This window comes from Pristis pectinata, chromosome 5 (assembly GCF_009764475.1).
Source record: "Pristis pectinata isolate sPriPec2 chromosome 5, sPriPec2.1.pri, whole genome shotgun sequence".
NCBI classification, from domain to species: domain Eukaryota; kingdom Metazoa; phylum Chordata; class Chondrichthyes; order Rhinopristiformes; family Pristidae; genus Pristis; species Pristis pectinata.
In genome coordinates this window covers 85116439-85135044 of record NC_067409.1, presented here as the reverse complement: position 1 = coordinate 85135044, position 18606 = coordinate 85116439, and the positions used below count along the sequence as shown (strand labels likewise).

The 18606-nt window shown below is 40.0% G+C and overlaps 1 protein-coding gene across 5 annotated transcripts in view; it reads right to left on the bottom strand.

The window, feature by feature from the left end:
- LOC127570353 (catenin delta-2-like) overlaps positions 1–18606 on the bottom strand; it is a 909541-nt gene that overhangs the window by 160366 nt on the left and 730569 nt on the right. The window lies entirely within an intron of this gene.

The window sequence follows — 18606 nt, the reverse complement described above, 5'->3', positions numbered from 1 at the left end:
TATATTTCTGCTCTTAATTTCTGTATCCATAGTTTTAACTGAAACCACCAATGTAAACTTGCCCATTAACTTCATTATTTAGTACACCATTCTATGGTGGCAGAGATGGAGGCGATGATGTAGGGGAATGTAAATTGTGGCATAACTTTATGCTAGCAGTTTCCTAATGAATGTGCATATAGGAATTTATAATGAAAGCACTGACACAGAAATGGCTGCAGGCCTAAGATTTGCAACACATTCTGGATGGTTTCCATAGAGGTTCCTTTCCTGGAATTCTCTGGAGGTTCTGCACTTTTCAGTTCACCAGGGCTCCCTTAACACTGTACTACCATTGGGCAGGATATTCTGCTCTGGTTGGCTATTTGTGAAGATTTCCTGTAGTCAGTTCTGCTAGAAAATTCTGAAAGACTTTTGACACTGAACAAAACATGTCTGCCTCATATGGTTTACTGTTACTGCAAGTCTGTATTATAACATCACATAAAGAATCAACCCCATACTCCGAACCCTACCCCCATCCACTGCCTTTTACTTTTGCAACATGACCAATGTATAGCCAGCATCCATAGGGTTAAGAAGTTGTCCCCTCTCTGATGACTAAACCAAGGCCAGATCCATTTTATTTTTTGTGGCTTTCTAACAGTATTTCTACCTGCACTTGGGAGTTGAACCCTTAATGGGGGTCAGGCCAGTGCTATTGGACCCTAAGATTGGGCGAGGAAAGTGGTTCCTACTGCAAAGTCTGCCTAGCAGCTCCAAGGAGGTGACACAAAGACAGGCAGCGGGGGAAAGAAAACATGGTAAAAACACAGAGGACCTACAATGTCCACAGAATATCAGACCCTAAAAAGCAACATCCCCAGTAATCAACTTCCATTAATTTTCAGATGCCACATTCATATTTGACTTTTCTTACTGAAAGTTTGTAAAAATGTCTACAGGAAGATGCAACTGTTACAAAGTGAAATGCTCACATATTAGACCCTGAGATTGTGGAAAATGTAAAATATTGAAAAAATTTCATTTAGAAAAATAAAGCTGACTTGCAAATAAACAGCATCTTTTGTGAAAGTCAGTGCTACAATGCAGAAAATACAGCAGCCAAGGACACAGTAAGATGTAACAAATAATGCGATAATTATCAGATCATCTATTGTTGATAAAGTAGATTCAGGGATAAATTATTGGCAAGGCAACAAATTCCATGGGATTTTTCATGGTTAGATGGGAGGGCAAACAGAGAACTAGATTTAAAATCTCATCCAACAGGTAAAACCTCCAACAGTTCCTCAGTACAGAACATAGCACTTGGAGTATAGATAAGGACAGATATTAAGTATAATCCCACAAATAAAGGTGAAATGTATTGTGTGCTGTGTTGCAAATAAAACGTCTTAGGTACTTAAAGAAAAAAGGTTGTGCCGGAGAAATGTTTGATTGCTTTGTGGGACATTGTATTTGGGCTTGGCACGTGGTCCTCTACAGCTTTAAAATTCCAGTCACATGTGTAATTTCCACTCATGATGCTTCAGGAGAACTGGAGGGAAAAGATATGAGAAAAATACTTTACACCCAAAGTGTTAGATGGAAAGGACAAAGCCCCAGGTATTAGCAATGTTTGGAAGATCAGCAAGAAAGGGACAGACCTTAAGAACAGCATCATTCCACTCTTGCCCAAAAGCTTGCTGAAATTCTAAATATGAGATCGAAAAGACATTTGTTACCCAGGTGTATTAAAGGATATGAAACCAGTGAGGACAAACAAAATTTGGATATTATCGAAAATCTAACAGGGCTGAATGGAATACTGCTGCCTCTATTTGAAACAGACTGGAACCCATAAAAGCACCAATCATAGTGGCCTCAGTCTAATGTAACTGATCATTACTGCAATGAGGGCAATCTTACAATAAAATCTGGATACTGTAGGTAATCTCATGGTGAAAAACTGAACAAGCTTATCTACTGAGAACTCAGCACAACATTACTGTTCATTCTGGAGCATCTGAAGTCTGGTTTACCAAGCTACAACCTAGAGAGAAGTCAATTACTTGACTGTGAACTTAACAACGCTGCATTCTTAAAGCCACAATAACCCTTTTACTGCTAATACTAACTATACTACATTTACACAAGGAAATTTCATGGTTTGAACACATTATTTAGGTCATCAGTTACTGGCTAAATGTAGCAGATTCCATTTGGGAAAGAAAATAAATATCTTTAATTTGTTGTCTTAAAAGGATTACCATTAATATTGACTATTTGTGAAAGTAATTCTAATAAGACTTTAATTTGACCATGCCAGACCACTGTATTTAGCAAAATGGAAGACAACACTGTTTGATCAACACTTTTCAAAAAACTATGGCTGTGGCAATATTACTTAAATCACACCTGGTGAGAAATCTATTTCCTCCACTTATCTAAACTGGAAAAAATCCTACAAGTAAGATAAGGAGGCAGAATGAGAGATATAATTGATGATCCTAAATTCTTAATGAGTGTACAAAGGAACTGGGGCTAGGGAACAGTTAATACATTCAATGATTATTTTATCAATGTTTTTATGTGACAGAGAACTAAAATTACATGCCCTAAATTATTGGGAACAATCATTGTTGACTTGAGACTGACAACATGAAACGGTGGAATCCTCACTTAAGTCTCCCTGCCTTTCTCTGCTGCTTAGAAGACCCTTCTTGGACACCTATCCAAATGTCTCTTCCTTTGGCTCAGTGTTAGCCATGTTGGATCTTGCTTCTCTGGAAAGGCTTTGGGTGGTTTACATTAATAGCATCGTATTAATGGAAGTCATCCTTGAGTGCCGATTGCTGGTTGCATTTCCCTACATGACAACAGTGACCACACCACAAAGTTAGTTCTTTAGTTGTAAAGAACATAGGACAGCAGAGTAGTAGAGCCATTGCCTCACAGCACCAGGAACCCAGATTTATTCCTGACCTCAGGTGTGGTCTGTGTGGAATTTGCACATTCTTCCTGTGACCATGTGGGTTTCCTCCAGGTGCTTTAGTTTCCTCCCACATCACAAAGATACTGGGTTGGTTGAATAATTGGCCACTGTAAGCTATTCCTAGTGGGTAGGTGAGTGGTAGAATCTAGGTAGAGTTGATGAGAATGTGGGGAGAATAAAACAAAATGGGATTCATGCAGGATTAATGTAAATGGGTGGGTGATGTCAATGAGGGTTAGGTGGGCAGAGGGGCATTTCTGTGCTCTCTATGATCTCTATGACAACTTGAAGATATAAACACAACTACTTTCCTTCTTCTGTCAGTTGAGATAACAGCAGGCAGTCACTGCCTGAAACATCATGGGTGATAAAGTGGCAAAGCACATCAATAGTGTGCAAATATAAACTGCTGGAAGAACTCAGTGGGTCAAGCAGTATCTGTGGAGGCAAAGGGATGGTCAATGTTTTGCGTTGAGACCCTGCATCAGGACTGAATGCAGGGTCTTGACCCGAAACGTCAACCATCCCTTTGCCTCCACAGATGCTGCTCGACTCAGAGTTCTGCCAGAGGTTTGTTTTTTGTTCCAGATTCCAGCATTTACAGTCTCTTGTAGCTCCATATTAATAGTGTGATGCGTATTCAACATTACTGTAATAATGGAAATCACATCAATTAACATAGGTCCAAGATTTTTAAACTTCGGTTGGCCAGATAACTTATTATTTATTGTGGCCGTGTTAATGTAGCTATGAAGATTTACTTATACCACTGCGACAGAGGTTCCTGAATAGTTTTAGAAATCTGGGACCTGTGTTAATTAATGTGTTTTCCATTATTTGCCATGTATTCAAATGTTTCTATTATCTGATCCATCCCCATGCCTGCAATAAAGATAGCAATTACTGGAATATTTAAGCAGGTCTGGCAGCATTTATGGACAAAGAAATAGAGTTAAAATTTCGTCCAACAATACTATTTTTCTCCATTTCTTTCACCTTTAGGATCCTCTACTTCCTTTGACTTATCATTGGCAGCTGTGCCTTATGCTATGTTCCAGATTCTTGAATTCTGTCACTTAATCTCTCTGAACATTGAAGATGTCCCTTAAAACCCGCTTCTTTCTGGTTCTAATCTGGATGACTGTCCTTTTTTACCCATGATCTTTCAAACCACAAGTGTCTTTTATCAAACAAGCTAACAGAAGGATGAAAAAGCTTGCGTTTACATCTTAAGGTGCCTTAATGGTCTTCACTATCATTTTGTAGTACAGTCTTGGTTGTTATATATTCAAATGCCGACTGTGAAGTGCATTGGGATAGTTTAATATATTAAAGGCATTATACATGTGAAAGTTATTTTAAATAAAACATTGCATGCATTGATGGTCATGTCAGAAATTTGTTTCTCGTTAATTAAATTCTCTTCCCTGTTCCATCATGTTTGCTGCAGTGTTAAGGGTAGGCCACTTGCAATATCCCAGCTAGCTGTTATAATGCACCAGAAAGGCTTAAGAGCTCTGATTTCAGTATTCCTTAGCTTAATAGGAAACAGAAGAGAAACTTTAAAAACCACACTGGGTGGCACAGTGGTGCAGTTAATAGAGTTGCTGCCTCACAGCACCAGAGACCCTGGTTCAATCCTCAGGTGCTGTCTATGTGGCGTTTGCATGTTCTCCCTGTGACCATGTTGATTTTCTCTGGGTTCTTGCCCCCAGTGTGCAGGTGAGTGATGTAATCTGGAGGGACTTGAAGGGAATATAGGGAGAATAGAATCGGATTAGTGAAGGATTAATGTAAATGGATGCTTGGTCGGCACGGACTCAGTGGGCCAAAGGCTCTGTTTCCATGCTATATCACTCTATGACACAACTCAAACCAGCACCTGCTCATTTTAAAAAGTAAGCTTCCCATTTATCAGAACTCAAACCACAGGATATCACAAACTGCTTTACAGTTAATGAAATACTTTTGAAGCATAGTCTCTACTATAATATAGTAAAAAAAATACTCAATCAACACTAACAAAAATTGGCTGTAATTTCACTGCCACATTTCAATGGGCTGCTATGTTTCCTACATTTCATCATTCACCAAGACTACTTCAGTACATCCTGAGGTCTGGAAATATGCTCCATAAACCCTTTGTTTTCTTTGAAAAGCACAGAGTTAGATCACCCCTGAATGAGGCAGTATCAAATTGACTACAGCTTTAAAGTTGATTTGGGTGCAGCACTAAACTCAAGCTCATGTGGAAACCCAAAACTATCAACCAGTTTGGTATTACATATGCAGATTACATATACAGGTGACTCTCGTGTTATGGGGGAGGAGGAGTTTGTGTTCCTAGAAAACGGTCCGTATCACGATTTTCAGTAACGCAAAGCCGCATCATCTGCATGTACGTCAAGAAATGCAAGATGCAAAACATGTTGTGTTTATTTATTTAAATTTTTTTAACACAAATTTCATGAGAGCAAATTTTTCTTCTGTATGGCAGATTTTTTGGTAGTGGTTTATGAATTCTGTAAGGGCGAATTTTCATTACCCAAACTGCCGTAATACCGGGGTCACCTGCACCCTACAGCTGAATTCAGCCAAACTTCCTCATCAGAACACTAATGCAATTTTTAGTTCAATGTTGCTCATCATTGCTCCAAAATTTAGATACGCCCATTGCTTTGGCAGATACAATAATTTCAGTTCTGAAACTGATACATTAAAAGGACTGTACTATAGGAAATGAAGATTGGAAAAACTGCAGATGCTGGAAATCTGAAACAAAAACAGAAAATGCTGGAAAAAACCAGTAAGTCAAGCAGCAACTGCAGAAACAGTTGAAGTTTTGAGTCAGTAACCCTTAGTCATAACTGGGAAAGAGAAAGATGTAATTTAGCTTTTGGTAGGAGAGAAGCTGGGGGGAGGAATGTGCAGAACAAAGGGAGTGCATGTGATAGGATGAATCAAAATGGCTTACTGGGGACTTAGCAACACATTAAGCTACTAGGCCTGTGTAATGTGTTGTTGGTGATAAGGTGTTGGAACCTGCCCAGCAGGGTAGTCTTATGCGTGTAAGAAAAAGTAGAAAATGGAAAATGCTGGAAAAACTAAGTCAGGCAGCATCTGTGGAAAGAGAAACAGTTAATGTTTCAGATGAATACATTGCCATAGTAGCTTAACCCTATCTTGCCAGCACCAACTTCTTCCTTATTTAAGAAAGGACGTGCTGGCATTGGAGAGAGTTCAAAGAAGATTCACTCGAATGATTCCAGGAATGAGAGGGTTAACATATGAAGAATGTTTAACGGCTCTTGGGCTGTACTCCTTGGAATTCAGAAGAATGAGCGGGGACCTCATAGAAATATTTTGAATGTTAACAGGCCTGGACAGAGTAATGTGGCAAAGTTGTTTCCCATGGTAGGAGAGTCTAGTACAAGAGGGCACGACTTCAGGATTGAAGGGCACACATTCAGAACAGAGATGCGGAGAAATTTCTATAGCCAGAGAGTGGTGAATCTGTGGAATTTGTTGCTATGGCAACTGTGGAGGCAAAGTCATTGGGTGTATTTAAGGCAGAGATTGATAGGTATCTGAGTAGCCAGGGCATCAAAAGTTATGGTGAGAAGGCGGGGGAGTGGGGCTAAATGGGAGAATAGATCAGGTCATGATAAAATGGTGGAGCAGACTCGATGGGCTAAATGGCCGACTTCTGCTCCTTTGTCTTATGGTCTTATGGACCAGAGAAATTCCCTTGGTTTCACCTACATTTTGCTGCTACCCAGATCAAATTACTTCTGTTATTCTCAAGTCTGAGGAAAAGTCCTTCATTTGAAATGCTGTTTCTATTCCCACAAATGTTGTCTGACCTGCTGACTTTTCCCAGCATTTTCTGTTTTTATTACTGAATCAGGTACTGAAATTTAGAAGAGATAAACTCACACACTTCCTGCATCTCAGAGTAAGGAATTCTTTCCAAAATACAGGAAGAACATTTATCCTTCAATCACAGAAGGAAAACACGTCATCTGCTCACATAGCTATATTGTTGTGGACTTTACAGCCTGTGAATTAGCTACTCTACCTTTTCACCTACAGCCGTGACAACACTTTCAAACATAGCACTGGCTGCAAAGCACTTAGGAGCATACCGAGATTATGAATAATGTAAGTATGCCTTCTTGAAGCAGGCCTGTGGGATCCAGGATGACATGCTTCCACACCTGACGTCCTGAGGTGACTCAGGAGGCCAATTTGAGACCCACAGACTGTGCAGGAAGATGCTCGACATGGTGGGTGGGAGGTGGTGTTATCCTTCCTTGCTGGGCTTGTGTGTGATCCATGTGCATGGATACAAGGTTCTCAAAGTCATCCCAAATGCTGCTTCACAACTTTGAGGATCCTGGGCCAGAGGTACCCAGAAGTTGGTGGGGATGTTACAATTTCTCAAGTAGGCTTTTCCTGGTAATCTCCTGCCATGATAAAGCTCAGAATAGAGTGTCCATTTCTAGTGTCTGGTGTTGGGCATGCGAATGATATGACAGGCTCATGGAGCTTCAGTGCTGGGGATGCTGGCTTATGAGCAGCCACCCACTTGGATTGCTTATTCTGCAAGTGGATTTGGAGGATTTTACAAAGCCTTGGGTGAATCCTCTCCAGTGCTTTGAGGTACTTTCTGTAAGCAATTTCTGTTTCAGAAGCATTTAGGAAGGCCATTGTAGAATGTTTGAAGTTATTGATCTTCAAACACCCATTTCCTCAACTGGCCAAAGGCTGTGCAGGTGCACTGTACAGCAAAGACAGTTGGTAGAGGAACTTAGTCTTTGTGGATATTAAGCGTAAGGCCCATCCTCTTTTCACTGAATGAGCTGGGAAGACTTTGAGTTCGGCCTCTGAACTAGTGTATAAACCAGCATCGTCCGCATACTGCAGCTCAACTGCTGAGGTTGGCATGACCTAAAAGACCAATGATGGATAGAAAGAGGGCAACCTCACTGATAACCATGGCATCCACTGATTCTTCAACACTGTCAAGGCCATCTATAACCTAACCAATAAAGCACCCCCCACCACCCCTCCAAACTGAGAATCAAGAATGAAGGTGAACTAATCAAGGACAGACAGGCATTCAGCACCCCAAGATGCAACAATGAAAAACTCCTCAATCATGACTCTGTCCTTGACTCCATTCCACAGAAAAGTGTCCCATCTATTTTTGCCACCAACCTTCACCAAAATAAAAACAACTAAAAAACAAGGCTTTGGATCAGAGGATATTCTTGCTGAAGATTCAAAAATTTTGCAAAGGAACACCTTAGTCACAAACCTTGTTCTCCAGGATTGGGAAGAAGACTACATACCACAGGACTTCAAAAATGCCATAATCAAGATTGAGAGAGGTTTCCCTGCCATAGGGTGGTCATTGTCAGAGTCCTCACAACTGCTTCCTTCCAGGAGCTGAAGAACTACTCGCCATATCGCACCACAGATTCTGTCCATTTACAGGCACGATGACTCCACCATTAAACAACTCCAAGAAAGCTACAGGGAGCAACACCAACCAATACTTATGGATATGGACCAAGTGTGGGCATCTTGGTTGGCAAGGACAAGATGGGTCAAGGGATCTGTTTCCATGGTGTATTACACTATGACGTGGTCTTTCTTGACCTCACTAAAGTCTTTGACTCCAACAGTAATGCAAGTACACTACTTCCTTACCTTTTCAGAAAACTGCCGAGTATCTGGAGTCATGAGGGAATAGTTTCATGCAATAATTAAAAAAAAATTACCTAATTCCACGGGCGTTAAAGGTCCAATACACTAAATATTCTGTAAAATCTAACAATCCATTGGTAAACAATTCTGAGCTTTACAACTGATACTAAGTGAAATTCATTAGAAACATTCTGCTTTTGTGAATCTTCAACTTAATATAGTTTCCAGTGACTTAATCTGATTCCTGCTGAGTGGATTCATAGCCCGAATACACAAGGAAAAGTCAAACCTAAGCCAATTTCACCCTCTGAGGTTTTCATGCCCCGCTCTGAGTAAAATCATTTAAGAATTGATGGGATTTTTATTTGCTCACTTCATATCAGATAGCCACCAATTAATTCAAGGGGTGAGGAGTTAGATGATGCTAAGAATGAGGAAGATTCTGCCAAATCTATATACCAAATTCAATCAGTCAAGTGGTCACTTTGTATACTTTGACATGGTTGAGAGATGATCCATCAGAAACTCATCTTGGTTAACTGTCGTGGGGAGGAACGATAGTGTGTATAGTTGTTTTTTTAAGACAGTTTCGAGTATTACATCAAAGCTGGTTGCCATGATCACCAGAATTAAGGTGACTGTAACCTCTCCTTCATACCTCTTCCCTGGAGCAAGACCAAAATTGGGAATTCACTGAACTGATTCATCTCATTATTCATTTTAAGAGTCAAGTGCAACAACTTATCCTTTTCTCAAATGCTTGTACCTTGAAAAGTGCTGGATTGTCGAAGACTTTTCCATTTCAGGATCAGTATCAGGGACTCCAAGATCAGATGAGCTATACCTTTGCAATATAAGTGTAAGAACATAAGAAAGAGTAGCAGGAGTAGGCTATTCAGCCCTTCTTGCCTCCAACACCATCAAATGAGATCATGGCTGATCTTTTACTTCAGTGCCATTTTTTTGTATTAAACCCACATTTCTTGATTCCATTATATTCCAAAAATCCAAAAACTTAATGGCCATCCCTTCAAAGGTGAGTTTCTTTCTCCAAGTTAGACATTTCTTTCTTGGGAAGAAAAATTATTCTACTTTAGTGAATTATGAATATGATGTGACAAAAATCTGTGCCGTACAGTTGCAGAATATAATCCAGGTTCACAATCTAATGAAACTATTGTCTTTACAATGAGAAGTTAAACCAAGAACATGTTGAACATAAGAAATAGGAGCAGGAGTAGGTCATCTGGCCTGTCGAGCCTGCTCCGCTATTCAATAAGATTATGGCTGATCTGGCCGTGGACTCAGATCCACCTACTTGCCTTTTCCCCATAACCCTTAATCCTCCTACTGTGCAAAAATCTATCTAACTGTGTCTTAAATATATTTAATGAGGTAGCCTCTACTGCTTCCCTGGGCAGAGAATTCCACAGATTCACTACTCTGGGAAAAGCAGTTTCTCCTCATCTCTGTCATAAATCTATTCCCCTGAATCTTGAGGCTATGTCCCCTGGTTCTAGTCTCACCTACCTGAAACCACCTTTCTGCCTCTATCCTGGTTTGACATAAATGATCTGAAGACACTATTTTGAGACAGTGCAAGTATATTCTTTCTGACACCCTTGACAATATTGATCCCTCAGTTAACAATGAAAGCAAATTATTTGGCCATTAATTCATTGCTGTTGCGTGTTGCACTTCATATGTTACAGTGATAGCTACATGTTAAAAAAATACTCACTGGCTTTGCTTTGGGAAATGCTAAGATAATGAAACCACCGGTTAAATATGTCTTTTTTCATTTTACATGTTGGGTGCCTTAAGGGTTAAAAACACATCAAGGTGAGAGCCAAAGTGTTCGCCTTTCAATTAACTTCTGATTCACTGTGACGAAATGCCCACTTGTGACAAGAATGCAGGTTTTGGGTTCACTTTTTTTTGCTTTTTACAGATGCTCTTGCGTCAGCTGAAAACCTATTGAGATCCTACTCCACATTCACAGCCCTGCCACTTAACAGAATGTTGGTGACAGGGTGCAGAGTTAGGTCAATTTTGCTTTGCGCAGTATTCCCCATCTTCTTAGGAATTGGCATGTTATAGGTGAGAGGGAGGACACCAAAGGAATGGGTAGTAGTCCATTGATCTGTAAATGCCATTGATCTGTAAATGCTTCTTATATGTGATAAGTTCATGGCTGATCTATCTTTCCTCTTCCACTTTCCTGTCCTATTTCTATAACCTTTGGATTCTTTTAATGATTGAAAATTAGTCCAATCTTTGGACATATTCAAGGATGCAGCCTCTACAGTTTTCTGGGGCAAGGAATTCCAGCAACCACCTGAGCGATGAAATTCTTTTTCATGTCATTTTTAAATAGATATTCATTTATTCTGAGATTACACCCTTGATCCAAAATTCTCCAATGAGGGGAAATATCCTCCCAATATTTATCCTGTCAAACCCATTTCAATAAGATTGCCCCTATAAACTTCATTGAGTACAACCAGTTAAACCTTTCTTCATTAAGACAATCCTTCCATATCCAGGATCATCCAAGTGAACCTTCTCTAAATTGCCTGTAATGAGAGTATTTCTTTCATGAATCAGTGGACTAAAACTGTGCACAGTACTCCAGATTTGGTCTCATTAGTGCCCAGTGCAACTGTTATAAAACTTCACTGCTTTCATATTTCAACCTCCGAGGCTACAAATTAATAATATTTCATTGTCATTCCAAGTATGAGTTAAACTCTTAATCAGGTTATTGACACATCCGTCCTGTTGGAAAGTATGTGCTGCATAGTTGGAGAGTTCACTCCCACTACGTGAATAAATTGTATGTTTAAATTATACAAACATTCTACACAAATTAATTACATATGACATGGCATCAATTTGCTCCCAGTATTCCTTTCGACAAGGAAACATACATTAATATCAAGTACTGCCCACTTGAGCCCTTGTACAGAACAGGAAATGGAAACATGAACTAAATGTTGTTGATCCTGCTCCTATAATGACTCAGCTGAAGCAGACTATCATTATTGCAGTTTACAAATGGGCAGGTTCCTCTCTGCATCACTGAACACCATTCACAAAATCGTCAGTAAACTGTCTGATCCTCCGTGGTCACTATGAAAAAACAAGTATTATGTCTGCCCAAGAAATAACTATTGATCTAATATAAAAGCTGAAAAAAAATCACACAGCTCCCTTTGTAAATAATGAAAACAAAGCAAGTTATTTGCCAAAAGATAAATGTAATGTTTGACCATCAAGTACATTGAGAGAAATTACAAAGCTGGGAAATACAATGAGCAAATACGGCTCTGATAATCTAATTGCGCTTTTGATTTTCTTTCCCCTCACAGCAATTATCCTTTATTTGCCCTCAGTGTAATTTAGTGATTACACACTTCCAATTCAAGGCTGAAACTCATTAAATATCTTGAGTGTTGTATGCTTGCTCATAATATCTATATTAATGAAAAATAAAATAAGATTTCCACTTTGCTTATCAGACCAAGAGACGAGGTGAACCTGGGTTAATCCCTGGTTGTGCTAAACTGGTTTACTTCATCTGAAGTGGTAATTTCCTTCCGTATCCTTGGGTAGGACAGGGGGAATAGCAGCAAGTAAGCCTAGACCCATGTACATGCGTATATGTACGCACAGAGATGGATGTTCATTTAATGAGTACAGTGGCACTGTGGTTAATTGCTATAGTGGCCAGGGTGTTGGACCATTAATCCAGAGGTACAAGCTTGAATCTCAAAGTAATCAAGTAAATCTGGAATCTAGAAATGAGCTCATCTCAGTAACAGTAATTATGAAAAAGCTGGATTATTGTAAAGCCAAATCCAAAATGTTGTTGATTCTTAACTGCCTTTTCAGTTGAGGGGAACTTAGGGGTGGACAATAAGTGCCAATATTGCCAGTTACAGCCACATCCTGTGAATGAATAAATAATAAAATTTGGTAAGAAAGGCTGATTACAAAGCCTGTGTGATCAATCGACCTGCTCTTATTCATTTCAGATTGCAAAATGAACACTGAGTTCATCCACTTTCAAAGAAATTGTAGAAAAGCAGAACCATTTCTAAATGGTGAGAGATTAAATGGTGTTGTGTTCAGAGGGACCTGGTGTGTTTTGTGCAAGAATCATTAAAAGTTAAAAGACAGCTACAGTCACCTTACAGGAAGCAAATGGAATGTTGGTCTTCATTGCAAGAGTACAAGAGTATAGGCTGCAATTACATAGGGCCTACGCAGACTCTGGAATATTCTGGTGTACAGATCTGGTGCTACCTAAAGAAGAACGTATAGGCAACTGAGTGAGTGCAAAGATTCACCAAATTGGTTCCTGAGGCAGCAGGTTTAATATATAAGGGCAGATTATGCAGACTGGAGCTATACTCACCAGAGTTTAGACGTTATCTCATTGAAATGTACATAATTCTTCTGGGGCTTGATAGGGTTGATGTGGGGATAATGTTTCTCTGGCTGGATTGTCTGGAACCAAGGGACTGGCCATTCAAGAAGGAGATTGGAAGAACATTTTCACCTGGAATGGTTGATTTTGGAATTCACATGGATACAGTGAGATCCTAAATGAATACTGCAGGGAGAAGGGCATGGGGGCTGGAGAGTTAAGGGATATGCTGATATTCCAGAGCACATTTGTATCAGGAAAGAGGAAAGTGCAAGAAATACTGGAGCACATTAGGATGGATAAATCCCCAGGACCGGACAGGATCTGCCTCAGGATGCTAAGGGAAGCAAGGGAGGAGATTGCTGTGGTTCTGCCAGAGATTTTTGCATCTTCATTAGTCACAGGTGAGGTACCAGAAAACTGGAGGATAGCTAATGTTATCCCCTTGTTTGAAAAGGGCAGTAGGGATAAATCTGGCAACTACAGGCAAGTGAGCCTTATTTCAGTGGTACAGAAGTTGTTGGAGCAGATCCTAATGGTCAGGATCTATGTTCACTTGGAAAGGCAGGGACTGATGAAGAGGAGTCAGCATGGTTTTGTACAATGGAGATCATGCTTCACATATCTGATTGAGTTTTTTGAGAAGGTAACCAAGGAGATTGATGAAGACAGTGCAGTAGATGTTGTCTATATGGACTTTAGTAAGGCTTTTGACAAGGTCAAGCATGGTAGACTGCTCCACAAGGTTAAGATACAAGGGATCTGAGACATGTTGGTGAACTGGATCCAAAGTTGGCTGGGTGATAAAAGGCAGACGGTAGTGGTGGATGGGTGTTTTTCTTACTGGAAACCTGCAACAGAAGCTGTACAGCAGGGATTGGTGCTGGGGCCTTTGTTGTTTGCAAAATATGTAAATGACTAGGATGAGAATGAAGGGGGTATGATTAGTAAATTAGCAGAAAACACAAAAGTTGGTGGAGTTGTAGATAACGAATAAGGTTGCTTCAAGATACAGTGGGATATAGATCAGTTGTAAAGTTAGGCATAGTGGTGGCGGATGGAATTTAATCCGGAGAACTACAAGGTAATGCACCTTTGGAGGTCAAATTCTGTTAGGAGGGATAGGGTAAACTGGAGGGACCTTAGGAGTGTTGATGTACAGAGTCCTTGGAGTGCAAGTCTTTAACTCTCTGAAAGTGGCAACACAGGTGAATAGGGTAGTGAATAAGGCACTTGGTATGCTTACCTTCATAGACTGAGCATTTTGTATGAGTTGGGATGTCATGTTGGAGTTGTACAAAACATTGGTTAGACTGCACAGACTATCGCGTGGAGTTCTGGTCACCACAATACAGGAAGGATACGGTAGCAATAGAAAGTGTGCAGCAGAGATTCACCAGGATATTGCCTGGAACGTAGTTATAAGGAGAGATTGGATTGACTGGGTTTATTCTCACATGAATGTAGGAGGCTGAGGGTGACCTTTTAGAGGTTTAAAAAATTATAAAGGGCATAGATAGGATAGACAGTCAGAATTTATTTCCCAGGGCAGGGGAATCTAGATCTAGATTGCACAGGTTTACGGTGAGAATGGAGAAATTTAAAGATCTAAGGGGTAAGTTTTTCTATACAGAGAGTGGTGAATATTTGAAATGAGCTGCCAGGGGAGGTATTAGAGGCAGATACAATTATAACATTTAAAAGGCATTTGGACAAGTAGCTGGACAGGAAAAGAGTGGAAAGATTTGGGCCTAATGTGGGGAAAATGGGATTAGCATAGATAGGCAGCAGAGTTGGCATGGTAGAAGTGGGCTGTAAGGGCCCATTTCTATGCTGTATGTTTCTACGGTTCTATGACTGCACAAGAAGGCTGTGGAGGCTTAGTCACTGAACATACACAAGACAAATATCAAAAAGATTTTTGGATATTAATGGTATCTTGTGGCTAAGGCAGGAAGGTGGCACGAAGACAAAAAAAAATCAACCATGATATTTTTGAATACCAGAAACAAATACGAGGGGCCAAAAAGCCCATCCTACTTCTATTTCTAATCTTCACTCGTCCCTTAGCACTGGTCAACAGCCACAAAACTCGCCCAGTGCTCACTTTACAAACCAAGCACAACGACCCGCTTCTAAGATCTTTACAGTCGCTGGTTTTAGCCCCTCTGTTGTTTGTGGAACCAAAATCACCAATAGGTAACATTGTATTATAAAATACACAGTTGCTTAGAAATCACAAGCACTGATATCAATCACAACTCAGTGTACGTTTGTCCATTTCTATGTCACTAGATAATGAGCAAGAATGGTTTTGAGTATAAGAGTTTTCAGATCATTTGCAGATGATATGAAAATTAGTTTGGTGTAGATGGTGAGAGAGGTTGTCAGTGCTACAGCATGATTTAGATCAGCTGTAAAGTTAGAAGGAGCAATGGGAAATGGAATTCAATCCTGACAAATGCAAAGTGATGTATTTTGGGTTGGCAACAAGGGTAGGACATACAGTAAATAGCAGGGCCCTAGGGAGTATTGATGAGCAGAAGGATTTTGGGGTATAAGTGACAGCACAGTGGATAAGATGGTGAAATGGCATATGGGATGCTTGTCTTCACTAGTCATGGCATAGAATATAAGCACTGGGACATCATGATACAAGTTCATAAAACATTGGTTAAGCCATACCTGCAGTTCTGTGTGCAGCTCTGGCAGTCACACTATAGAAAGTATGTGATTGCTTTGGAGACGGTGCAGAGGAGATTCACCAGGATGTTGCCTGGATTGAAGTGTTTTCATTATAAGGAGGGACTGAATAGGCTGGGTTTGTTTTCCCTAAAGCAGAGGAGGCTGAGGGGTGACCTGATAGAAATACATAAAATGACGAGGGGGATAGATAGAGTAGATAGTAAAAATCTTTTTTATGTTAAGGGTGTCTAAGACAAGAGGGTATAAGTTTAAGATGAGAGATGGGAGGTTGAGAAGGGATCGGTGGGGGAATTTTTTTCACACAGAGGATGGTTAGAGTCTGAAGTGAACTGCTTGAAGAGATGGTAGAGGCAGATACCCTCACAGTATTTAAGAAACATACTTGAATTGCCAGACCTAGCAGGCTATAGATCTAATATGGGTAAATGGGATTAGGTACAATGGGCAGTACGAGCGTGGTAGGCAGAAGGGCCTATTTCTGTACTGTCCTAATCCATGACCATTGGTTTTGATATTAATAATGAACTCACCTAGAGATTTGCTTAAGAAACTAATTTTCAATCCTGCTTGTAAAGGATATCTTAAAATTTTCAGAAGCAGAACCTAATTATGGACAATTTTTAAAATCAGCAGGGATACTCTATCTTCCACTGTGTCTAGCCCTACAGTAATACTAATTAAAATTCAACCCCTCAACTCTTCAGCAGTATTGAAGGTTATCAAAGTTCCCTTCAATGAAAATTATTACAATGGCCATCTTTCCTCTCCAACATTCTCCTTCACCCACAAACATATTAGAAAAGGTTTCAAAAGCAGAAAATAATACTAATAATGTTGCATTGCAAACACTCTTAAGGTCTTAAGCTTTTGACCATCTGAATACAGGGCAGACTTGGATCTAAAATCACTTAATATGATAATTACTTCCAAAGCCTTACTTATAAAAATTGTCAAATCCACTTTACGCATTCCATCCACCAACATCATCGATAAATATTGATTTTTTTCTCTTTCTCAATTACATGAGCTAATGTCACTGGCGATCTCAAAATAGCAAACTCTTAATTTAAACCATTTCCCGTGGCTCTGGCTGAATTAGAGAAGCTTTGGTTAATTGTTTTTTTACTCTCGATGTCATGTAAAAGCAAACAGGGATTTCACAGAAAACTCATTATGCCAAGTCATTTTAGGTTCTTGGAAAATATGAAGAAAGGAGCCATGACCAAATTTGATTTGGTGCTTTTAGCTCCAAGGATGCTTATTAATGAAAAACACGTTCCTCATTTGGATGACGTGGTTCAATCCAATGTTCCATGGCTAAAAATGACATGAGCAATGATACCCTGCTGAGGAGAAAAATTGGCTCTCCATATCTAGGGAAGAAACCTGTCTTAGGTCACTACTGGTAGCAGTAACCCTCACATAGTTTCTTCCCCAAGACAGAATGGCACCGATAATACTCATATGAACACATGAATTAGGGGTAAGCCATTCAGGATCTTGAGCCTGCTTGTGCAACTTTAAAAAATCATGGCTGGTCTTATTGGAACCTCAACACCACATGGCACTAAGCACTGGGATGTGGCTCATTCAGCTAAGAAAATTTGCATTGATTTACCACAAAGTGCTTTATATTTCTGAAGTGTTGCCTCAGTTGCATTATGTCAACTTAACTGAGTAGACATGACCCTGATATAAAGGGCAACACCTTTGACAGTGCTGCACTCCCTTAGTTGTGTACTGCAAAGGCCAAATTAGATAATGTGCTCAAGCTTTCAATGGGATTCAAACTTGCACTACATAACACAGAGGCAAACCATTCTACATAAGAGCTATGGCCATTAGGAGGGAAACCTGAATAATAGCCTAATCTTGAGATTTTTTTTTGTTTAACATTTAAAGTCTTACTGGATTATATGTATTGCCAAAGTTCAAACTCTCATTTTTACATGACAGGGAAGTACTTTTCAAGAATTTTCCAGTAGAAAGTTGGGTATGTATTGATACTGCCCAAGAAGAACTATTCACAATCACATTCATGCAATTCTTTTAATATTGTGGGAAAAAAAACATTCAAGGTTTTTCACAGAGTAGAGTCCCACCGTAGCCCACAGGGAAAAAAACTTTCTATCAAGCTTGCACATAAAATGAATAGTTCGGAAGCTCCTTTGGTTACTTGGGGCCACATAATAATGCCTGATCATTTAGAGTCATACAGCACCAAAACAGGCCCTTTGGTCCAACACATAGATGCTGATCAAGACGTCCACCCCAGCTAGTCCCATTTGCCTGTGTTTGGCCCATAACCCTCAAAACCTTTCTATCCATGTACCTATCTCAATGTTGTTTAAACACTGTTAATGTATCTGTCTCTACAGCTTTTTCTGACAGCTCCTTTCATGAACCCACCACCTTCTGCATGAAAAGTTGCCACTCAGGTCTGTTTTAAATCTTTCCCCTCTCACCTTAAATCTATGTCCTCTAGTTTTAGACTCCTCTACCCTGGGTAAAATGACCTTATCTATGCCCCTCATGAACTTATATACCTCTATAAGGTCAACCCCACAGCCTCCTATGCTCCAAGGAGAAAAGGCCCAGCCTATCCAGCCTCTCCTCATAGCTCAAGCCCTTCAGTTCGGGGTAACATCCTCGTGAATCTTTTCAGCACCCTTTCCAGTTTAATGACATCCTTCCTATAGGTGGGGGATCAGAATTGCACACAATACTTCAAGTGTGGTCTCACCAATGACTTGCACAGTTGCCACATGACATCCCAACA